This window comes from Apteryx mantelli, chromosome 2, assembly GCF_036417845.1.
Source record: "Apteryx mantelli isolate bAptMan1 chromosome 2, bAptMan1.hap1, whole genome shotgun sequence".
Lineage (NCBI taxonomy): Eukaryota > Metazoa > Chordata > Aves > Apterygiformes > Apterygidae > Apteryx > Apteryx mantelli.
The window spans coordinates 163,162,911-163,188,127 of record NC_089979.1 but is presented as its reverse complement, the minus strand read 5'-3'; the positions used below and the strand labels follow the sequence as shown (position 1 = coordinate 163,188,127).

The 25,217-nt window shown below is 45.1% G+C and overlaps 1 long non-coding RNA gene across 1 annotated transcript; it reads right to left on the bottom strand.

Moving 5' to 3' along the window:
- Positions 1-355: 355 nt before the first annotated feature.
- LOC106490282 (uncharacterized) lies at positions 356-16,827 on the bottom strand. Its single transcript, XR_001293589.2, has 3 exons — positions 16,745-16,827; positions 1,950-2,031; positions 356-627 (listed from the first exon to the last, which is right to left on the bottom strand). It is a non-coding gene; the product is annotated as an uncharacterized lncRNA (long non-coding RNA).
- Between the last annotated feature and the right edge of the window lie 8,390 nt (positions 16,828-25,217).

Here is a 25,217-nt window from a genome sequence, read left to right as displayed (position 1 = left end):
ACACATGGTCATACGCTGCACCTGTATGGTCCTTCTGACTCTCCTTCCCACCCCAAGCAGGGACAGTTGCAAGTGTGTAGCAGGTTATCCAGTGAGCTCTGCAGCAGCACTATTGAGATAAGAGCAGGCTTTAGGAATGGGCTACTTCACAACAACTGCAAGTCACTGATACCTAGCTATTGCCACCATCCACAGCATCAAAAATGCACATACGCAGCACACACAAGACTACGAAGGGAGTTCCATGCTGCAAAGGAAGGAAGGAATGTGGTATAATAAAACAAACAATGACTAAAGTGTTTCTAAAAAAAGGAGCGCGATCAGAGATTTTATTAAGGCTTATGCTTTCAGCATGGTAGTGAATCTTGCAGGAGAATAAAGATTTTAACTGGAGGGTTCATGTGCCTCAACTTCTTAGGCATGGCACTCAAATAGGGCATAAAAGTGTAAAGAACTAGACTCAGGTCAACTCAAGAGACCAGTGCATAATGCCATGCTAATATTCTTAGGAAGCACTGTCTTCATCCAGTCTTCCACTTCAGGGTTTTCTCTGGTGGAGAGAACTTCATATGCAGTTTCCCATATAAAACTTATGGCATCCGGTTCATGGTGACGCTCAGATCTTTCCTTTGGAAAACAACAACAACAAACAACTCAACAGATGAGAAGTGCCAGACTGAGAAAATAATTAAAATGCAAACAAAGTGGGCTGTGAAGATCCTACTTGCAAGCAGGTATTTATAGAAAGAGGTGAAAGAGAGACAACGTAACACTGACTGTCTCTACCCTATTGCAAGGCAAAATAAAAATATTCCTCTTCTTATCTTCCTTGGATATAGACTAAATAGAATAAAATAAAACTTAGCCTGTAGCTGCTCTGTTCCCTAAGCTATGGGACCTTCCGAAAAGAAACATGACAGATGTCTGCCACTTCTGCACCAGGCCTGCCAGAGTTTCTCCTGACAAGACCCTATCTTTTGTCAATGGCGTCTTCAGTGCTATGATACTGTCCCTTAATCCAATAATTACCCAGCCCCGTAAATTATTGCAATTAAGCCCCCATCCCTGCTGCAGCCGCAGAAAGCATCCCAACAGGGTTGCTTCTGCCTTGATGCAGCCAGCCAAGCAGAAGGCCAAAGCCCATTTTGTCAAACAGCAGCATATCCCTACTGAGCCTTAGTCTGCAGGGAAAGAAAGAAATCACTAAATCTTTTGACACAAGGCAAAGATTTCTATAGATACCAAAAATCTATTGACTGGCTCAGATCAAGGGCTTTTTAATTGAGCTAACAACGTTAATTAGTAAATCTACTGACTTCTAAACACCGCGAGACCTAGGGCTTCGAATTTCCATTGTACAAGTACAATGACGCTTTCAAGGTCTAGAGAGCATTTTCCCTTTGCTGCCCTACCCCCAAACACCAAACACTATTGCAGCTAATTGTGGCAACATTTCGATGGCATGGTGGCAATCAGACATTGCTTCTCTTTAGCTGAGGAAAGTGCTCAAAGGAGTCATCAGGGATGTTTATATTTGAAAGGTGCAGAAGTCTGAGAAAACACAAGGTGTTTCTAGAAAACAGGAAGATCAAAGGTAAAAGCATTTGGATGGATAAAATGGTTGCAAAGATTATTACTTCTTAACATATAAATTACTCAAATCACTCCCATCTGTCTGCCTCCACTGCCATACGAAAAAGGAGACCAAAGGCTTAGCTCCCAATACGTTAAATCCTAATAAATCCACCCATGTTTTAAGTTGAAATACATGAAACACTTTTCCTGGAAAATTTGTCTGCAGACCAGCAGCAACGGCATTAAAACATGTTTGTTATGGAATCAGAAAAGGAAGGGATCAAACTGCAGCAGCTCAGCAGTGAAGGATTGCTAGAAAAGCAGAAACTAAAAGTGTAATAACAGGGATATGAAGACAGGAGGACGCAACTTACCAAAGGAAACAGCCTTGCTGGGAAAAACGCAGCAGAGATTATGGCCCCACTGCTTATTATCTGAGTAAGTCAATGCAGGCTCCTAGGAAAAAAAAAAAAAAGAGAGAAATAAAGAGGAATTTAAGAATGGTTTTAGGCCAGACTCATAACGGACATGAGTTGTCTCTGGGGATCTGACCCATATTTTTAACAGTCCCTGATGTTTTCCCATAAAACCATAACTGGGAGGCTGATGAGAACCATGTTTCTCCCATATCACACTATATCCTTTCCCCTGTGCCACGTTGCTCCTCCTGGAGGCAACATTTTGGCCAAACTATGGTGTCTTTGTAGAGCAGGGGAAGTGCAGGGACACATTTCCTCAGCTCTCCCCAGGAGCCAGCTGCACTTCTTGACGAGATGTGCAAAATGGGAGAATGCCAGGAAAGGGCAAGGAGGCCAGAGGAGGGAGAACAGGGGCTCAGCCACCGTATCACACATATATACCACCCAGACAGCTTAGCTGGGAGGAACAGGGCAATATTTTGGACAGGTTTTAGCACACAAGGAGTAATACAAATCACCCAACATCAGCAGGCAGCTTCTAGCCAAGTGCAACATGGTTCTGCTTACACAGCTTGCCCACATTTGTTCAGGAGGGGCCAGGAATAACTTGAGGCGAAACTTGTATGGGGATGGCGATAGGTGGGGGACACAGCTCAGCATTTAACACTGGATGACGGTGTCTGAGAATGTTTAATGGCCTCAAATGGCCAGAACACCATTTCATTTCACCTCAAAGACCAGAAATAGAGCAGGAGACTTGACAAGATATTTACCCATATTTCTTTGCATTACTACAACGTGTTACACCCCCGGTCCCTGCGAGGTCAACATTCACAGAATCCAGTGAACAGTACAACAGTCCCCAAGTCCCCCGTCCTAGTTGTAGCTCTTAAGGCAACCCATTTTTGCCTAGGCAAAGTCCCTTTCAAGCCCAAAACAGAGTCAAGATGTCTCCTAAGTTATGGATAATTCTCAGGCATGGTGGGACATCAGGAAGACACACAGACATTATTGTTTTGAAATTCTTCCTACAGGGTTTTATTTTCTTCACCAGAAGAACAGATACTGACACAGCAAGAGGTTCTGTAGGCCTGTTTAGCATAATCTTGAGTTAAAACACAGAAGCAGTATTTATGTCAGTTCACTGCTTCAAATCTTACCTGACATCCTGCATCATGTATGAGACATCTGCACTACACACTGGTGGAACAAATCTGTCAGCAGAATGAACATGCAGGGACAAATCCATCCCTGCTGCAACAGCAATGGAGTTACCCCAGGGGATGGTTTTGGCCCACTAGAGTCAAACGGGATTCAGAGCAAGTAGGTCCCAATTTGCAACTTGGAAGACAAATGAATGACTAAAATAGCATTAGTAGAAGCAGGAGTCCCTATTCAGTATGCTGAGATATGCTGGCTAGACCATAGCTGTGGAAGTCACACTACGTTTGGATTCAAATTACCACCAATCAGTTATGCCCTACACAAATCCGTCCCTCAGTTAAAAAAAAAAAATCTTAAAACCTATCTTGTGTTATGCCTTCAGGGCAAATTTGCTTTTATGAGCATGAATAATTCATGCGTGTTCATTTATTATTAATTAATATTCCATGAACATGCATGGTTTATTCACCCAAACAAAGCACTGCACCCTGCATGCTCTCCCTGCAGCTTGACATTAGCTACTTGCCTCGGCCTGGCTGACCATGGCATTAGGTCAGTATTGTTTATCACCCCTTTCTCCCTAGAAGCTACTGAGAATGTTTTGGCCCTCCATGATGGTCACTGACTTCCTCCATTTTCAGGCTGGAATAGGGCAATTCAACGTTTCTGAGCTGAAACGTGTGGGAGAAGTTGAAAATAACATAGTGTGGTTGCAAGAGGGAGGGAAAAGTAAGAACAGGACTTTTTCAGGGTGCTGTGCATCCCTGTGCCAGGCTCCATCCAATTCCATTTTTGGGAGCAATGCAAGGCACCACTGGGAAGAGCCGCTCTCACTAGGTCATCACAAGGGTCACCATTCAGCAGGGTTGTTGAGGAGGACTTGTTTTTCAGACAGTGCCAAGTCACTGACACCTGCAGCAGCATTTCCCTTGTGGAAGCATGGGAACTCCTCAACCTTTTGCACATGCCACTTCCACTAGCTCCACTGGCTAGCTGGGATCAGGGGTCCCCCACGGTGCTAAGTGTTGTACAAGCAATGAGAAAGAGAAATCCCTGTCCCAAAGCAGTAATTTTCAGGTAAAGATCTGAGCCGAAGATGTGGGCACTGTCAAGGAGAGGAGAGAAGATCTAGGTGTTCACAGAATCACAGAATATTTGAGGTTGGAAGGGATCTTTAAAAATCATCTAGTCCAAACACCCTGCTCAAGCAGGGTCACCTAAAGCAGGCTGCCCAGGTCTGTGTCCAGACAGTTTTGAATATCTCAAAGGATGATCTGATCCAAGTGAGCTGAGGATTTATGCTGAGGTCTTTTTCCTCTTTGCAGTAAAGAGGGTAAAGGGACCTTAGCTTTTATGTTTAAGATATGGTGTGCCAGGTATGAAGAATGGGGAGAGAGGCAGGCTCAGCACCATTTCATTTCTTATGGCAGAGCCTGTGCCCACTACATTTCCCTGCTGTGTAAGCAGCTCACCTGGGACTACACAGGGATTCCCCAGCAAAGCCAGGGAACTAATGAAAATCTCTTCTGTCTCAATATAGAGCTTCACCTGCATCGACTCGAGCATCAGTCCACGTCATGGAGAGGCAGCTGGATTTTTCTTGTCGGTGTGTCTCCTCTGAAGAGTCCACACTTGGTTGGTTTGCTCCCACTCCTAGATCTGCCACAGATGCATGAGCAATGCCTGTGGATCTGTCAAATCACATAATGATCTGTCACTGTAGGCAGCTCTGGAGAAACCCTAACTCAACCCCATCAAGCAGTGTCACACCTGCCATTTGTTGCTCTCCACAAAAACCACCTTCTGTTAAAGATTAGCAAAGCTCCACATTTCTAGGTGACAGGCAGAGCCTGTCTTCCAATTGCTGCATGAAAACACCACCCACATCACCATCCTGATCATTTTCTGTGCACAGGCCCAGGAGGGCTTTTGGTGCAAACTCCTTACTGAACCTGCCCTCCTAAATGCTCAGCTCACTTGGATCAGATCATCCTTTGAGATATTCAAAACTGTCTGGACACAGACCTGGGCAGCCTGCTTTAGGTGACCCTGCTTGAGCAGGGTGTTTGGACTAGATGATTTTTAAAGATCCCTTCCAACCTCAAATATTCTGTGATTCTGTGAACACCTAGATCTTCTCTCCTCTCCTTGACGGTGCCCACAAGATCCCACCCAAGGGTGTATTTAGCTCTTGACCTTGTATGAGCAAGCACCTTCTCACAAGGTACTCCCTGATGCTCCACTCCTGTCCTGAGTCTCCAGCCATGTCCTGAGTCTCAAACCAACCACCTCACCTGCATCGTCTGTGTTAGAGATATAAAGATGCAAGGTCAAGAGATGTATTTTCTTTATCTGGGCTGAGATCTCACAATCTTTTTATATGGTCATATATGAATCTTGATTTCAAGCACAAGAATGCTGAGCGGAGATAGTAGAAAACTCCCTGTGTGTTAGACACTGGAACAGCTTCAAATCAGGTGTTAGCTAAAGCAAATAGAGGAGACATGAGGTTTGGCATTTACTAAGGTTGAAGTACAGTGCACAGAGAGAAGGGCAGAAAGAGAGCATGTTCTCTGGGGCAGAGACTCACTTACATGATATGTCCACACGGCACTCAGCACAACAGAATCCCAACCATAACAGCTCCTCATAGGTCCATGATGTTATGACATGTGCAGGAAGAGAGAAATGAAAAATAACAGCAAACTAAGCAGTATTAAATAGTGCTGGGTCCAAATCACAGGTCTAGCACCAAATCTCTGCATCTTTTGATGACCTGGAGAGGGGAGTGGAGTCAGACCTGGTGCGAAGTGTGCAATTTTCCTTGTGTCTCTGTAACGGCTTGAACCAAAGGCCTAGATCCAAATTGCCCCAACCATGGTGTCTTTCAGATCCAGACCTGAACCAAAGTGTATGATTCCAGTAAATACCCTGGACACCCTCCTACTGTGTCAACTTGTTTTACAAATAGAGATAAGTTTTGAAACACTCTGAGAGTTACAGGCAATTTAACACACAGGGGCTGCTCTGGGAAAACTTAAAACTGTCATAATTCATCCTCCCCTTCCTCCAGTCCAGAAATGAAAGATTAAACCTTGGAAGATTTATTAAACTGACATTTTAATAGAATTTTTAGACTTTCCCTGCTAATAGTTTAAATATAATTGAATTCCATGAAAGGGAGGAAGATAGGATAGAGTTGGTGTCCCCCAACAATAAGAATGTTTTAAACACTGGGGCATATCATTAATGCATAATTTAGGCTTATTTGCATGGCCCTTAGAACTGGGAGTAACAAAAACACAAATCTAATTAACGGAGTGAAAGAAATGCCTCCACCAGCAAACTTCTTCACAAGCTCCACTACCACACACCCACCCTCCCCAAGTTACAAACATGAAACAGATGGCAAGAAGGAGAAAAAATAAAAGACATCACACATCAGCTCTTGGAGAGGAAGAGGGGAGAAAGAGAGAAAAAGCAGAAGGGACAAGATGGATAACTATACTACTTGGCGATGCAGCAATTAACTTGCTGAGGGTGGAATAATTCTTGCAGTGCCTCTCTGGTCAGAGTGCTCTCCCAACTTAGCATGGAATAGATGTATGGAGTTCAGTGGAGAGTAAACCAGTTTTCATAAATCCCGGCAGGAGTCCGTTTCGCTTTATGAGATTCGTGTGAAAAATTGAAAATTCAGGTTTTTCCAAATGCATCTGTAATCAGCAGCCTTAGCTCTGCTGGTCCCCAGGGGTAACTGATCACAGACAGCACGACGTAGGGTTTCACAATCACACTGAGCTTCTATACTGCATTTTTAAGGGTTAGACATTAATTCCTGATCAATACAAGGAACAGCAGGCTATCCCCTACCCCCACTCCTGGAATTGTCTTACATTATTAACTGAGCCTTGGCTTTGTCCTAGAATTACTTCAAATCACAACCTTTCCACCATTTGGGGCTGTAAGACGCAGAGTGCCTCCAGATGTAGAACCGAGGAGGGGGTGAGAAAGGCTCTCCCCGCTACCTTCTTCCCCTGTGCAGTCAGGGACAAACACACCAAGCCCCATTTCTGATTGATGTTTACATTTTGTTCTATCCCCCCTCTAATTTTTTTCCCCTGATTAACAAAGTTGCTAAAAAGAGCTGCTGCACAGCAGCACCAGCAGCACAGTTAGCTACCAGTTGCATATATCAGCTTGCACCTCCCAGTGAGGGGAACATGCTTCAATGCAATGCTCTGCCCTCCTTGCAGGACTGACCCTGTGCTCTGAGGAGAGGCAGGGACCATCATCTTCCAACCTTTGAAAATCACTGTTCTTGCTAGATTACATGTGCTGTGAAGCCAGCCTCTGTACGTCCTGCTCCAAACATGAGCATGGACATTACACCATCTTCTTTGCCATCCCATTAGCCAGCAAATCAGCTCTGCACCACCCTAACAGTGCTGCAAGAGCCCCACGGAGGTGTTTAAGAAGACCACTAACAGGTTCTGCCTGTCTGGATAAAATCCTCCCTTGCTGATCAGGGACAAAACCTGTCACAGGTTCACTGAGGGCACCGTTGTTTTTTTCATTTCCTCACTCAGGAGGTATTTCCCTTGCTGGACACTTGAAGGCAAACAAGGCTTCCTGTGCTTGGCAAGGCCTAGGCTTTCATTCAGTTAAACACAGACAGCTCTGAAGACCTCTAGAGCCAGAATATGAAGCTCCTCCAAGTCCGGTTGGACTAGGTAAAAAGAAGTCACTCAAGATTAGTCTTCATGTTTGAATATCTGTCCCTTAACAACATATCACACTAAACCTATATTTGCTGAGTTCCTCTGTGCCATTAACATTACAGATTTCACTGACATCAAGACAACTCATCTGAACTCCGAAAACATACCCAGTGTGTCCCAAGCATCAAGTCTTCCAGGAGCATAAGAAGAATCCAGGCTACTCTACTCCAAACAACTTTTAGAGATGCAAAATTTTCTGGTCTTCTCCACTGTTGCATATTGGGCTGTCCTTTGCTTTCCATTCATGTGACAGGTGACTGCTGCTCCTATGTGAAGATCTGGTGCAGTTTAACGTGGTCCAGGTCGGTGGCAGAAGGGAAGCAAGCTGGTTGATCAGTCAGATTCAGGATCAGTTTCTGTCTGTCAGTTATGCTATTTCCTCCCCTACCTCTTTCTCTCTTGGTAACGCTTCCACAGCTTTGAAGGTTTCAGCTGCTAATTGGAAGAGATTCCTGGACTTAAGGCAGCATTTTGGGGAGCTTTTGGAAATCTTCTCAGTCAGGCAAGCCTGGGTTCATTAGCATGCACTCGTGGTCTCATATTTTTACTGCCTCTCTTCAGGGCTCATTTATTCAGTGAAATCAAATACAAGAATTCCCCCAAGGCATCCCTGTCAGATATGAAGTGACGGGGCTACACAACACTCTCTTTCCAGGTACTGTAGCAGGTACAGGAAGGCTAACAATGGTTTTTGGTGTCGTATCAATTCATTATCAAAGGGAAATTGATGAATATCCACTTTTGCTGAGTTAGAGAGTCTCCTGATGGTTAACGAGTATGAATAAAATGTTATGCAAATTAATGGCTGAGAAGGGAATTCTGGAACTGAACTTGAATATGAAATAGGTCATTAACATGACACATTTTTAATGTCTGTTGATTGTTTCTAGTGTTATGTTTGTTGGGAAAATCTACTTTAAGACTCAGTGAGAAGAACACAAGACAAACCTTTGCTCACATATACATCCCTCACAACCCCATCGTGCTCTTAGTATGAGAAAGCAGAGTGATTCTAGGAAAATAAATATGTCCTTACTTCTACTGAGGGAGCACAATTTATATTCTAGATTGCTATTTGTTCACCTGTTCAGTACACCTCACTACTGTGTGTGCCTAGCTGGCTGTGGAGAGATTCTCATAAAATATGAATACTTCTTCCAGATACGGCCTGTGCTTAACTTGCATTTACAATATGAAGAGTTATAGGTTTCTATTATTATTTATAAGTCTACAGTGTGAGAAGCCTTTCTCAAATGTTCAAGAAGTGACAGCTTCTCTCATAACAAGGACAGATAGATGAAAGGACACAGGAAGAAAAACACACCAAAAGCAAACAGGAGATATTTAGACAAGACAAACTAAATTTTCTGTAAGCCATCAGGCAATCTGGGTGTTTAAGAGTGATTAAAATTTGAAAGGACTTGGGTTTTGTTGTTTGGTAGAGTAAGCTACAGCTTGTGACTTACCCTGTTGGTACAATCCAGTGTGTCTGAATTCCTTCCAGTGGAGTTTTTTATTCTCTTTTTAGGCTGAATGGCAAGTGATGAGGACCATCAGGAAAAACAGAAGTTCTTGGAAGGGAGTCTATGGCACTCGCAACGGCCCCCCAAAGGGTCCCCAGCACCTCGTGGGAGAGGAGTGGTTGGCTAGTATTGGGTGGGGAAAGGGGGGCAATGGTCTTTAAACGTGAAAAATGATTACTGTCACAACAAAACTGTGAGCAGAGCAATACACCAGGGATGCAAACCAATGAGTTTCAAGCCAGAGCAGTGACATGAGTCTCAGTTTTCTCCTTCTCAGTCAAATCACCCAGCTCATCCCACCTTCAGGTATTTTAGCATGGATGAGGATTTTTGTCTCTGACCAGAAATTCTACCCTTCCAAGATAAAGTTTCAGCTTCCAGAAACCACTTCCTACCATGCAGTCAGAAATTCCCAGACAATCACTACACGAGACAGCATAGGAGCTCCCATTCAAATGAGGTCTATCCTTAGGGGAAGAAAAAAAACCACTTTGTTCTCCTGTTATTGTATAGATCCAGCACTTCATTCACATTCATCATTTATAAAAATTAAAATCAGATCAAAACTCTTGCCAATAGACCACAAGAGTTGGTACAAATGGACCCTCCAAGCCATGGTCTAAAGTTTTTGGTCAACAGCACAAGGAGAACAATATGTGCTGATGATTTCATGCCTGAAGAACATAACCAAAAAGGCACAAATAGAACAAATTCTGCAAGAGAAGACTGGGAGGTCTTCAGAACCAAGACATGAAATGGCAGGACAACAGGAATGCTGCCTAAGACATAAGGGAAGAGAAAGGAAAGAGAACATCATCTTATTTCTGTTGCAGGGTCCTGCCCAACAAAGCCAGGCTCCATGTAACACTTGCACTTGCCTCTTAGGCATGAGGGCTCAGCCACTGCCTGATATAGGAGTTTTGATTCAATATATTGGCTGCTCAGCTGGTGCAATGTGCTAAAGCCTATATCTCACATGGACAAGGATCACAAAACGTGCCCTTTACCAAGGCAAGCCAAGGGGCAGGAGAATAAGGACTCTGGATGTAGATTTCTTCTTCAAAATCCAGGAAGTAATTTCAAAGCCCTCATTCTAGCTCAGACCCACCTCTATGAATGAGGGGCAAGAAAAGAAGGTAACAGAGCTTTTCCATCCAAGGTGTATTGCAGCCGTCTGGACTGAAGCTCCAAGTCAGCATAAGCAATGACAAGTTACAGCAGGGTAATGAAACCTGCAACTCATGCAGCTTAGCTGGGACTCAGTGCTTAGAGGTGCCTAGACATCAGGCTGCCAAGACTGAGGGTCACTTAACTTCTTGCATCAGGACCCACAGCAAAGCAAGACGTTTATCATGACCCTGTATTTCTCATTCACTGCTGCTCATAAGTGCTAGCACTCACCTCCACAGCTTCCTTTCCACTCTGCAAACCACCATGGTGGGCTACTATATTTATTATCCCATCACAATTAAGCACCTCTGATTAGTTCAGGTAATTACTGGGTGCTAGCAATTACTCATTGGCAGGCCTCCTCAGAGTCTTTAATGGCAGTTCCCACAAGATCAAACAGGCGAAGGCCAAAAGAAGAAAGCAAAACAACTAAACAAGTGGGCAATGAAGGAAGGAATTAAGAAATCCCTCAACAGACCCACGTCCTTTGAGACCCAGTGCAGCAAACAGCCCAGCTAATTAGCATGCCTGTTGCCTTGCCAGCATGCATGGAAATTTCCCCTCCAGCCTTTTTTCCTGCAGAAGTTCACGATTTGGGATGCCTCCATGGTACAAGGACAACATAAGATGCATTTTCACATTCTAGTTTCAACACTGCCATGGCCCTTGTGTGAGCAAAATCCTAAAGACCAAATCATGTCTAGTTAATGTTGTTTAGAAGGTGAATTTTGGATCCAGGGTCTCAGAGTGGAGGATTTTCTTTGCAGCTGAATGAAGAACTCTGACAATGAGAGGGATTAGGAGAGAATGGAAATGCTGGCAAAGGGATATCCTTAACCGATGGTGAACACACTTCCTTTATAGACCTCAGAGGCCAAATCCTTAGGAGAAAGTTCTATGTATTTTAATAGCAATTCTATGCTTTCTGGTTTAGACCCTGCCAATAGAATCAAATAGAAAATGCAATGTATTAAAGACGCTGATAGAAGTGATCTTGATCTGTATTAAATTCTACAGGATGCAGGGAAAAAAGTCTGTAGAATCATATCTGATGTTTACAGAACACTCTTGTTTCTATCACCACTGAATTTCATGGAATTTCCCCAAATAGCAGACTGTCTGAGTAATACCATGGTTTCCAAATGCATCTTTTTGCACCTCTGGCGAAGTTTTCAGACAGCTGGTGAAGCCAGCTGCAGGGCCAGCCCTCTCTTTGCCTCTGGCTTGAGTCTGTCTTGTCTGAACACTCTTGTCCATAGCAGCCAGCCAGGAGAGCTTCTCCCCTGTGATGCAGCTGCTTGCTTTCACCAGCTGCATGCTCACTTTGGGAAGAGCAGGTACGGTCACAGCTCAGGCATGGACGTTTCTGAAGGCTGAGGAGGTTCATTCTTTTTGCATGGCCTTTTCTCCCTCGTGGCTCCCCGCTGTGCTGCATGCTGCAGCCCAGTGGCTACAGCGCTTGCAGGATCTGCTTCTGGACACCCTACTCCAAAGCCTTTCCTCTTGATTATTACTGATCTAGCAAATTTTAAGGGAGGATTTCAGGGTGTCCATAAAACATGTATGTTGGCTTCCAGGTGGCTCTTTTAGCAAAAGCTAACTGACTACAGACTACTGGTGATCCTGAGGCATCCCAGCAACCAAGAACCCAGCCTCCAAGCACAGCCCAGACCTCACCAGGAGGGTTTTAGCCCTGGAGAAGTTGCTGGAGAACAGATGTTACAGCAGTCTGGCACATGATAAGCTTGGTTTAGCACCCCATCCCTCCCTTGCTCCAAATATGACTTTGCAAAATGATGAAAGATTATTTTGCAAATAATGAATTCACATTAGAAACACACAGATATTTCCTTATTCACCCTTTCAATCTGGAAAGAACACTGCCAGCACAGGGAAACATGCCCAACACTATGAGCCTAGTTGTGTCACAGGTGATGATGGGAAGACTGGAAGTTTGACACGAGACAGGTTGTCTGAAGAAAATTGGTGGAAAATGTGAATCCCCCTTGCACAACAAGCTTCCTGAGCACAGCCCTGGTCACTTGGGATGGGAGTCAGACTTGGATAGCTCTGTGGGGTGGGATGAATCCCACTCAAAGCCAACGAATGCAGACCGAATTATCTGCAGGTCACGAACAGAAGAAATGCCTATCCCACATGCACATGAGTTTATTACCTCAATTGCACTCCCTGCTTGAGCAGGAAAGGACAGCGAGTGTGGTCAGGAGAGCCCTCACATCCTGGCAGATAGCATCACAAAGGTCCTTAGATTTTTCTGAAGAAAAAGAAGTGGAGGGAGGGGGAAGGTGCAGCCACAGCTAAATTGCACCATAAAACATTTTATTACAACAAACTGATTAACATTTGACTCTGCTATAGAACTTGAACAATGCTAAAGGCTGCAAAATCGCCTGAAAAGGCGATGCAAAACAACACGGTCACACAAAGAGCCCTTGTGGAGGCAGGAAGGACGATATATGGCTTCCTCTTCCCAGTCACTGGGGTGCTTTAGTGTTCGTGCTAGCTACCCAGGCCAAAAAGGTGCAGGGAAAGTTTGTTTTCAAGTTAAATCTTTCTGTATGGAGTGTGCACAGCAGAACGGCAGGGCATGTCCCACGTCACCGTGAGCACTCGCTTTTAGAGGGATGGCAACAGCCGTTGGCTCCTGTAAATCAGAAATACCCCCAACGTCCTGCTTTCTATCTTCAAAGCACTTTCCAGCCATGCACTAACCCCCTGGATCGGCCCACAGGATCCCTCCCGTCTCACGGATGCAGAAGTGACAGCCAGCAGTGCAGCCAGAGCCCAAACTCGCAGCTCTGAGCTATAGCTGTCCTTTGATTCACTTATCAGAGGCCTCGGAGAGCTGCCGTTAGCAACCAGGGTACCGCAGCACGTCCCCATCGGCTTCCACAGGGCTGCACCAGCTCAAACCAGCTGGCAAATCTGGCCCCTGCTCTTCCTGTGGGAAATCATCTGGGATGTAACCCAGCTAGACTATTGCTAACAGCGTGTTTCTTCTCAATTTCAGCAGGTACCTTCAACACAACTTACATTCTTCTACACTATTGAATGATTTTTATAGACCTAATGAGGACATTGTCTTGTGGACTGGATTAGATAAGCGTAAATTTTAACTCATATACTTTTGTTAAAAAATTCAGCATTGGAAATAAGCCGAGGTTCACGTGTCCATGAGTATCTCTAAGGTTAGATTCAACACTTTCAGTCAGTTCTAAGCAATACTTTTTCCTACAAACACACAGGCACATAAACACACTTTTTTCCTTAAAACTCTACTAATACTTTTTCACCCTTTTCCCTTCTGCCTATTTTTATGACTGGAGCTGTCAGACCCTCTCCTTGCAGGAAGGTTTCAGGAGACCTCAAGAGCAGCATCTCACGGGGCTGATCCCCAAACTGCACGTGTATTGCTTTCGCAGGTACCTCTGGGAGCAGAGGCAGAGCTGCACGTGGCCTCCAGCATTTCAGGGCACGACAGGAAAGCAACAGGAGTTGACATACTGTCATTTCACACACTCTCCAAAGTCCAGCGGGTTCAAGCGTCCCAGGCTCAAAGAAGGGCAGGACTGGCCTCTGGGAGCAGCAAGCTGTGGCCTGAGGAAGGTAGAGGCAGGAATTTCCAAGAAGTGTTGCTGTCAGAAAAATCAGCATTAGTAAGGAGCCTCCTGGGCTGGTAAACATCAGACTGCCTTGTCAATCAGGAGGCAAAGGCTGACGAAGCCAAGTTTCTTGCTGTTTCTTACCAGGGCTCCTTTCTGCCCACAAGTAGAAATTCTGGCCATCCCAGCTTCATTATGAGACATCTCTTGCAAAACATCCTCTGCGCTCTGCCAGGCAGGTAACAGCCCTTCCAGCGTCCAAGTCCAAGCTCCCACTCCTGGTCCCACAAGTCCATGCAAAAGCAACAGCAACCCCAATAGACGGGGCAGCGGCCCTGGCCAAGGGGACTCCTGCTGCTCTCCACCACCAGCCAGAGGACCATGAGTTGCAAAGCCAATGTGAGCTCAGTGAGGGTGGCCCACAGAGGAAATATTCGAGCTAGTCTGGGATGTTTTAGTATCGGACAGAGAGGGAATTAAGGTGCTGGGCTCTATGACTGCTTTACATGTTAACTTTGGATGAGGTGAAAATGCAACCCACAGTTTTGCCTTTCTAAGCAATACTTGGCTTTTCTGTTCCCAAGCCTGTCTCCTGTGCAATGTATTTCTTTTGCTGATAAATATTTATGCTCCATGATTTTGATTTATATGAGGGGCTTAAATATTGTAAAGCTGGATATAGCCAATATAAAATAACATAAAACAAAGCAGTAGTATCTAGAATGGGGTGGACTAAAAGGCACAACTCCTGCTGTGGTCAAATTTTACGCCAGAAATGACATCCTCCCTCACAGAAGTGTCACAAATTGGCAGCTTTCCTCTCTCTGCCTTACAATTGAGATTCCAAAAATGCATGTATCAAACAGGAAAGGTGTTTGCAGTATTGCCAAGGTTACTAGAGTGAAAACATTGCAAATGGCATTTGCATGATTGTACTTTCAAATCCTAACTTGTAGCAACAGTGCATTTTAAATGAAGGTGATTTATAACTCAAACCAGAAACACTAATCATATTCGGGAGTAATAGGATTTATTTGTTGGTTGTTTGGGTTGTTTTTTTTTTTTAAGTTCAGAGACAACAAGCTATGTTTATGAAAAGGGAGATGGCTGAGCTTAAACCCTACTCCAACAACATTTTGAAAGGATTAGAAAATAAACATGAATGTACTCCATTTTCAATATGTGGTTCAGAGTCTGGGTAGTCTTTAATGCTTCCCTGCTATGAGAACATCCTAAATTGCTAAGCAAGTTCAGACAATTGCCATTTTAAATGAAAAACTAAGATTAGCACAAAAGAGAAGGAGTCGTCTGGAGAACAGGAATGGATGTTTAACAGCCCCCAGCTGTTCTCCAGCTATGAAACTCCTTACCCAAAGCACATGGGGCACGTTTTAAAGCAATGTTCAGTTCTCCACCAAGACTATGATTTACAGCCCAATATCCTGACCAACTAAAACTGGAAGCAGTTGCCATGTTCCCTATGACACTGGATTTCTGGAGGGATTGACCATTTAGATCCTGGGACATCTAACTCACAGTCATGCAATATTTACGGGGAAAAAGGAGCTCATTTAGGCCATAATTTAGGAGGTGCACTAAATCTTATGGACCATATCTTTACATGGAATAAATGGATTAGGTCAATATACACCACCTGAAAAGCTTGACTTTAACCTCTGAGCTGTGTGAACACCAGTCATATGGGAACGGAGGTGCTCAATGAGGGATGGAGAATTACCAGAAATAGTTCCAACAAACTTTTTTTTATAAAAACAACTTTTCCAGACATTTCTGAAATGTCTGTATAAAATACACTTTTAAGCCACCTTCTATGGTTTGTTTTAATATAATTATTTTCAGGGGTGGCCTGTTCAGCTAACCTGCTAGATGTATGAAACCAGGAGTGCTCGTGCAGTCTGCTACCATGACTCAGCTGAGGGACGATAACTTCAGCTGACTGGTGGAAACTTCATAAAACACACTAACTTGGTCACTTATATTGCGTGATCATACACATTCTGATGATTCAGTTTTGGCTACTTAAATGGGTGTCAATTTAGGCACCTAAAAACAGCACCTAGAATCTATAGTTGTGCTTGCAAATCTTGGCCTTGAATATGTTCACAAACATACTGATTTTACACAGTGTATATGTATAATTTCACACACACATATACATACATATATAAATGAAAATATTAATCTAAAATATGTCGCTCTGCAATCTGTCAAATAAAGCTGATACAATAAATATGTCACTTTATTTAACAACTGATGCTGAAGAGAAACTAGGCAGAGTGAAAGAAATCAAGATAGGGCTTAGTAAAAACACTGAGGAAGGCAGAAATTAAAGCAATCAATCACATTCTCGTGGAACGTCTACACCACTCGAAATAATATTTTATTGTCTGCTATTGATTGGATGCCACCGAACAAAATTGCAAACAATGAATCTGGTGTTATAAACAAGAATCACAATAAGAATAACTTACTTCAAAGCCGTGGACACACATAAGTTTGCAGAACCAGGCATGGAGAAGTCGGACGTCTACTTGCTCTACCACAGTAACCTAGGAAGCCACCCCTGTTCATTGACAAGGGAAAGGTTCACATACAACGCTGCCAGAAATAAAGGCACACTCCCCTTTTGCCCTCCTTTGCATTTTAAATGCGAACATGCAAAGCTTGCAAACTTTGACAGGATAAGAGGGAAGGACAAGTATACAAAAGAGAAGTGGCTTTTTTTTTTTTTTTCAAATAGTGAGATTTCCTTTCAGGAAGGAGGAGGAGAATGCCTTGAATTTCAATCTCCTAGTACCATCATGAGAAAAATCAAGGAAAATACGCTAAATCAGAGATGCAAAACATGGTTTGTGGTATGTTTGCACAGCAGCCACACGTTCCAAACCCAGGCATCGCTGTGGAAAAAAAAAAAAATTTCTGTGGGCCCTCCACCGGCCACTGGGCCCAAGTTTTCTTCCCAGGTGCTCTGTTCCCAACTCAGACCCAACTCCAGTTGAGCCTGGGGCTGTACAAACCTGTTTTAAGAAGCCTCATGGGATGTGCCTTCCCATCCCTCCCCACGCTTTCCCTCACTGCTCCGGACAGTCCTTGCAGCCTGCTGCCCTCCTGATTGTCTTCTTCCTCTGATCCTGCCCAGTCCTGCTGGAAACACGGCAGTGTTTAATGTTAAAGCTCACAGGCTGAGTCACCTCTACTTCTACCAGCTGTGAATGATAAAAGAGAGCAATGCAAACACATCTAGGAAAATCAGATGGGATGGTCTTTGGATGAGCTGTCCAAGCCTAATGACATCCAGACTCCAAAATAAAGGCAATTGTGAGTGCAACAGGTCTGATGAAGGAACAAGCAGCCAGGACGGGTCAGGAGGACACAGCTCCTCTTACTGGGTTGCCATAAGGTGCTACTGGATTCTTAGGTGTAGCCACTTACCCACACACATGAATGGCATGAAAACCCTGGGCCACGTATATCCACAGTGCAAATTCACTGAGTTCCACTGGATCTACCCTGAATGCTAATTCACCTCATTATGTATAACTGAATGTAATTCTAATTGATACTTTTGATTACACCTCATATCACTTCTACTCTAATTTATCCACATGAGGCTAGAAAGAGATAACATGCAGATTGAGGTTTGGCTCCAAAGGTGAGAGCAACAGGAGGAAGAAGGAAAACAGTCCCTGGATCAGTGCAAGATAGCCAGGGACACGCCTAGAGGCATTCCCCCACTAAAGAAACATTTACTCTGCTGGTATTTAGGATTCATGCCTTTTTTTTTCTTCTAGTTTACCACCACATAGCCCTGTCTACCTGATAGGTTGCTACCCACCACTGCAATATCTAATCACTGCAGATTTTATGCAGTGGAAGCCCCTGTAGGAGACTCATCTGTCTTGTATACTCCCCTTCTCTTTCAGGCTCTTTGTGTCTTGCAAATAGAAGACAATTTCAAACTTAGAGGGATCAGCAGTGCCATCCCGACCTTTAGAGGAAGCAGAGGTATTTTCAAGGGGGCTAATTAAAGCCTTCAGCTACCAGAATCCCATGTGGGAGAGAGTCTGGCAAACTAGATATACCCATCAAGCAGTGTGGAAGGCAAAGCTCTTGTCCCAGTAAATTATAGTTACTTCAAAAAGGTCAGCCTAGGCACCCAGAGCTGACCCCTGGAGGGAACATCCTTGCAGGGCTAGGACCTGCAGAGTAGCGTTGCAGGCAGATCCATGGTAAGTTTGTACTGTGGGTGCTTTTGGCCCAGAGAGCCCAGGTGATAACACCGGGCTGTGAGAAAAGCTAAGAAGGAAACGAGACAAGTGATTGAAAAACATGTAAAGTGGTTAGCAATGGCTCACTCCCAAACCTTCAGAGGCCTGCCTCAAATCCAGGTCTGGCCAATATTTTGTTTAATGTCTTTGATGAGGGAGCAGAGAACACGCTTCTAAAATGCATGGTGGGACCAAGCCTGAGAGGGATGTGAGCACTCAGGAGGGAGGAGCAGAAGTCAAAATGACCACGACACATTAGTGAAATGATCTGAAACAAGCAAGAGGAAAATCAAGAGAGACGAGGTCACCCCCTTGCCCTCAGGAAGGACGTGTCCAGAGCCCAAAGCACAAAGAGATGATATGCTGGTTTATGGCCTGGGAGGCCAGAGACTGGTTAAGAGCTAGCAATGAGGTGCTGTTGCTCAGAGACATGCCGCTGCCTGGGATGTGCTAACAGTCCACTACACAAGAGGCACGCGGACCTGCCACGGTGCAGGGGGTAAGCCAGGCTCCAACCTTCCCCTTGGGGTACCTCAAGCAGTTGTTGTCTCCCCTCAGATCCTCCCCCATTGTCCCAGCTGCTGGGCTTTGGACCAAGCCACCCAGCAGAGAGGAAGACACTACACAGATGCAGCATGGATTTGGGGGCAGTCAGGGCCCTGCTGACAACCAGGCAAGCTGGCAAGTATATACCATGAGCAATTTAAGAGAGTGGAAGGACTCATCAAGATGATGTACAAAGCCAAATCTCTCCAAACCTGGACACGCCACTCCTGCATGGCTGCAAGCAAAGGGAAGAAACGGCGCCTTGGAACGAAGCAATCTGGCACCCTCTAGTGTGATGCGCTGAGAAACGCTCATCCCTCCCAGACCCTTCACCATTTCTCATCCGGATGGCGCGTTGACTCGCAAGCGCTTAGGCTTTATGTGCCCACAGGTTCAATCTCTGCAGCACCCTTTAATTGCCACAAAACGCAATAGCATGAACAGTGTTGTGTCACTGTGAGCCTATCGAGCCATTTGTATCACAAGATATTCTGCGTGCACAAGCCAGGGCTTTGGGAGAAGCACGGTGACGCCCAGATGAGACTTTAAGAGATTCCAGCTTTTGGGGATCTGGCACAGCTCAGGCGGAGCAAGCGCCAGAGCTCCTACCACCGGGACGCTGGGGTCACTGTTGCAAGCAGCAGCGCGTACAGGCAGAGAGAAGGAAAGCACGCGCGTCCCAGGGTGCATGCCGTGTAATGAGAGACATTTCTCTTTGACAGCATTAATGCTGGAAGAGAATGGGTTCAGGTGACTGTGTGACCACTGCCATCTGGGAGGAGGCACCGCGGAAGAAGCAGAGGGCTGTCAGAGCCATAAACGTGACCAAAGGGGACGAGTCCCCTTCAGTCTCCTTGCCACCCCGGCTCGGACGTGGGGAGGGACCGCTTACAGGTCTCAGCGGTGACAGTTGCACCCTCCTGTCTTGCTGCTTGGCAGCTGCCTGGAAAACAAGCAGAAATCTGTCTCCTTTCCCTCCCACCTCGTCCCCTCTGCTCCCCCAAAATATTCATCCAGAAAACCTCCACCAGCCGCTTCGTTAACACAGATCTGGACGGAAGCAGCACCAGGCTCCTCTTCAGCAATAAGAGTCTTAATTATACAAAACACACAGCTAGGCCCTGGCCCGGGAGCCCTTTCCGAGCAGCCAGCTGCCCCAGGATCCCCCAGCTCTCCCGGACCCCTGTGGCCCCTTTCCCACGGCGGGAGAGCTCAGTCCCAGCCTGTGTGCCGCCAGCCTGGAGCGGCGGCCACCCTTTGGAGCAGGTGCAACCGGAGCCGTAAAAGAATATTTCGCTTTTTACAACTTGGCTCTCAAGCTGTTAAAGGAAAAACAACTTTCTTCCCTCCCTAATCACCTTCACCATACTCCGGTGAACTTTTGGATAATGTATGCTGTGTCATCAGCCCAGCGCCGCTCCCAGAATGGTAAACAGGCTCCCATATATTTCTCCGGATGACAGTTCACATTATCATTGAATCCAGGGAACCAGCACGCAGCACAGGCAGGAGGAAATAAAATACCCCATGCCAGGACAGCCCTGTCCCCGGCCAGGGGCTCAGACCACTCTGACAAGCTCTAATTAACAAAACCTGCCCGCCAAGGGCAGGACGATCGTTTCCCCGGGCTCAGATAGAGCAGAGACGAGGCGAGGAAATTTCTTTGAGGTCAGACCACGACGGCGTGGGATGGTCAGGGACACGGCGTTGGCGCCCTGACCTTCAGCACTGGGAAGGCATAGGTAGGACAGCATCTGAAGATGCCTCATGCCATCGAAGATCACCCCTTCTCGCACTCGCTGCTGCTTCATCCCTGGCATTTTTACGTTTTGGTGGTTCCTATCACCTGTAGAGAAAAGGGCATTTTGTGTTCAGCTCAGGGCAAGTCTGTCACTCCAAAACCCACAGCCCACTTTCCTCGTTCATGTTCTTTTGTGCCCTGTTAGTCAAATACCAAAGGGTCCTGCCTGGACACCTGGTCATTCCCTGACCATATGTCCCCTGCATCACTTCTCACACCACCCAGCACCCTCCTCGGGTTCCTCTGCTTTTCTATGTCAGCCAGTTATTTCACATAAAAAAAACAGCTGCTGGTAATGTAAGTCATATATCTGGCTCAGCTCTGGTTAAAGTTGGATCCAATTTTATAAAACCCGTCTTGCAAATAAGTTCACCTTCTTTTAATAAATATAAAACTTAGCATGTTTGCCTGGCCCCCGAAACACAAGGACTTTGGCTACACAGCCTAAATCTTTATCACTAGTTAGTGTTAGAGGGGGAGAAACAAAAACCCAAACTAAGCCAGGATCTACACAAGCTTTTTGAGGCAAATCAGCCAGTGTGTTCTTTCAAAGACCTTTAAGATGCCTCTTGCTTGTCATGCTAAATTGTATGGTCATTTTGGGATGTAGACACATGTTCTAAGAAGACTAAGCCGAGACACGAGACAGATTGCTCCCAATATATATATTTATTCTGAAAAGCTTGATTTTGTTTCATAAAGTTGTAAGATTCCTTCTTAAAACTACCTTATATTTTCAAACCATAGACCTAGCAAAAATGAGCAACCTGAATTTAGTAAGCTAATATTATCAGAGAGGCGACTCAACCCATGGCCAGGATATCAGAGTTATGCCCAGATCACCATCCCCCACCGGTAGCAGCAATTCTTTTCAGAGGAAGCGGAGGAGGACAAGCATTAAAGTAACTCACTTTCCACTTGCAAACTCCAGCTTCCTTGTCACAAGCGATGCTTAAATCTTTTCGGACAACAACCAAAAGACACAGCCTCACAGGATCTCCCATACAAACCATTACACAGAGCAGTGCTTCTTAGGACATCGTGTTAAAGGTCTCGGCAAAATGCAAACATCTCTGCTGAACAGGGCTGCTGCTCTGTATCCTGCCGTCCACAGCGGCCGAACCAGGCACCTAGAGAAGAGTGACAAATGGAGCAGGCCAATGGACTTCCCAGAAACCTCTCCCACTTTCCAGAAATCTGTGCTCAGGGATTCCCCGAGCCACAAGCTGGGTCTGAATGTTGAAAATTCGGTTTCATTGCCCACTTATGCCTTATGGAAAACACAGAAGGAAGAGAAAAGGGGGCCTGGACGGGATTCTTGATCCATGCCTGCACAACCATGCAACATCATGCTTGTCCATGCCTACAGCTGTTCAGCGCTGCTGCAGCAGGAAAACTAACACAACCACATGCAAGTCGCTTGAGAAATGTTTCCTCTTCCCCCCGCCCCCTAAGAGTTTTAAATAAGAACCATTAAAGGAAAACCTGAGGGCAGGTCCTTACTCAAGGTCAACTGATGCATCTCCCTCGTGGTAGTGAAGTTACATCTAGCAAGGGCTGGGCCAAAGGATTTCAGGAAGGCTCGGCAAAGGTATGTGTCGGAGAAAATAGGGAGAAATCAGTGGCAATGTAGGAACATAGGGGGCTGTTGTAAAATCGTAGAGCTGAAACCAGCTATCAGCTCATGGTCCATACTTTTCACCTGGGAAAAGAGAGGAGCGAACAAGCAATGGCACAAATACCGTACAGAAAAAGCTTTGAAGTTAGCACACTATTTCTTCATTTCAAGTGATTAGTGAAACAGCAACTTTTTTTAATATCCCTATTACCTTATTTTTCTTGCTTGCTCTTTAGTCATTAATTAGTTCAACTCAACCTTACTGTTGAATGTGCTCACATCAGTGCTGGTCAACAAAGCATTTAGGCATGTGCTTAACTCCAAGCAGATAACTAAGGCCCATTCAGTGAAACTCACCCACATGCCTCGCTTTTTTCTCTTCCTGAATAGTGGCCCTCCATCGTTTTAAAAGCTATATTTCTTTTCAGCATAAAGTGCTGCAGCAGCAAAAATCAATGCACTACGCTCCATCAGTGTGCATGTGTCACTCAGCTCCCAGTAAGGGAAAAGGAGGAACAGACACATAAAAAGAAACACTCACCCAGTCCCCTTCCTTTAAGAACAGCCACCAGTAAAAGGATGCATAATTTAGTGGAATGGTTTTATTTGTGTATCGGGTTATTTTAAACTTCAGCTAAGGTTATGTTCTTGTCTTCAGTTGCTGCTGGGTGTTGCTTCAAAGTCATTCTGAGTCACTGCTCTCCATCTTCATCTGCTGATGGGCCCCCAGGTAGTGATGGAAACATAACTTCCCTTGACATGGATAACCTCCAATAAAGCAGTGACTTCCCTTTTGACACACTGATTAGAATAAATGGGGGAGGTGGAAGTAAAGAAGAAGGGGACTGTGGAGCTCTTGAAAAGCAAAGAAAATGGGTCACATCCTGCCCTCCGCTTCTGTGGCATCAGATACACTCCAAAGTAGCAAAGCAGCAAGAAACTCATTAGGCTGCTGCTAGGGCTATTGATGAAAATGCAAATCTTTACCTGCAGTACCTTATTCCCCAACAAATTAACAGCAGCCTGGGGAAAAGCAGGAAGCTGTAGTCTAGCGAACACGTACCTCGCAGTCTGGGAGTCCAGCCAGCTGGAGTATCATCTCTGTTTTTTGAATCTTCGTCCAAAAAAGCCCCAAAGTCTGACTTCATTCAGATTTTACGCTAGTTGTGTCAACACTCAATTTAAAGAAATTTTTCCAGGTTTCCATGAGTATGAATAAGGTCAGAATGAGATCCTGCAAGTTCAGGAAATTGGGCACTGCCCAGGGCAGTGCCGGAGGGCTGTGCTCAGAGGGATACGGTCTGGCTGGCACCGAGGGCCCTTTGGAAGACCACGGATGTCTCCTCCGGAGTTGAGCTTTTGTTGTGGCCTGACACAAGACTTGCCAGGACCCGTAATTCTTTCCATTATGTTCAATGGGCTCTGGATCAGGTTGTTTATAGTGAATTCAGTTTTGGCTGCCCAAAGCAATTCTTCGTGAGATTATCTCCCTCACAAAACAGGTAGAAGACTTCCAGGGCTTCCAGAGAAATGCTGCCCTGGTCCTCCAACAGATCCTCACTGCCAGCTACTGGGACAATGACTGGTTCATTGCACTGGTCCCAGCAACACTACCTGCAACGGGATCGCACTCCCTCACTAGGAAAGAGCATCAACACTGCCCATCTTGACCCCTCGGCAGGGTCTGCACTCACTGTCCCACACACATTTTCCACAGGGCACCAAACATTGTCATTTACATGCATAAAAAGCTGAATTCAGCACTCTTTCCATAAAACGGATCGTGAACCCTTAACACCACTTGCCTCTCCTTGGAATAATAAATTATGAGGACAAATGGCAGAATCATTATCAGTTTCAATATCCAGTCATAAATAGTCTTGTAAGAACACTGAAATGATGGTGTTTTATTGCGTTAGCTATCACTTGCCATTAATTACAGCATGAAACTTTTGTACTTTGATGAAAAGCATTTTAGCCAGCTCAGTTATAAATTTAAAACAGTCTTAAAACAAAAGTCACCTCAAGTTGTTTTTTTTCTTCTATAGATCTGAACACAAAATAGCATTTTAAGCCAAGAATGACACAAAAGTAAGGCTTTAGACAAGCTACTGCACGCACATTATGCTTTAGTGCTTACAGCAAACTAACAGTACTCACGGCTATTTTTTCCAATAAAATTGCTGGCAGCTGGATTTCGCCGCTGCGGATACTTCACAGTTGGTTTTACTTAATAGGGGCTTTCTTTTTAATGGTCTAAGTACTGCCATGAATCAATGTGATCTCGTTTACATTTCTGCCCTGTTTCTTTCATTTGGATCATTTCTCCTCCCTCCCGTCACTGTAACTCGCCCCGCGCAGGACAGAAACGCAGCCGACCGCAGAGTAAGCCTGAAGTCAACAGGAGCTGTCGGGCTCGGCCCCTAACCGATCTGCAATACCTACATGGCCTCGCATACAGGAGTTAACTTCAGTCTAACTTCAGCGGGGTGAACCACAGGAGTGAAGCTAAGATCTACATTTTCAAACACTTGCAGGATCAGTCTTCAAATTTCCAGGGCTTTGACTCACAGGTCTAAGCGATCCATGCTGCGGCAAATTAAGTTGCTACTCCTGTGGCACAGGTTATCAGCCCGTAGCATTGATTGCATGTTGCATTCATTTGCAAAAGAGATTATTACACCCCAGCTCTGGGCATGGTAAATTTACAA